Here is a 337-nt window from a genome sequence, read left to right as displayed (position 1 = left end):
CCATATCCCTACCCTAAATTCCTCCCTTTCCCTCCCCTCCATTTTCTCCCTCCCTCCCCCTTTCCTTCTCTCCCTCTTCTTCCTCCTCCTCTTCCCATCTTTTCTAAGCCTCCCCTTCCCCTTTTCCTTCCCACCTCTCTCCCCTTCTTTCCTAGCCTTCCCCCTCCCCTCTCCTCCTTTCCTTTCCCTCCCCTTCTCCTTTCTCTCTCTCGGTACGGAGGAGGATGACAAAGGTGATTCATGGGTCTTAACCCGTGAATCACCTTTGTCAAATTTGCCAAATGAGGAAATTAAAATTCAACTTGCATTCTCTAGAAAGGCGAAGGGTGCGAGGAGA

The sequence above is a fragment of the Eriocheir sinensis genome, chromosome 61, assembly GCF_024679095.1.
Source record: "Eriocheir sinensis breed Jianghai 21 chromosome 61, ASM2467909v1, whole genome shotgun sequence".
NCBI lineage: Eukaryota > Metazoa > Arthropoda > Malacostraca > Decapoda > Varunidae > Eriocheir > Eriocheir sinensis.
This window is presented reverse-complemented; position numbering follows the sequence as displayed.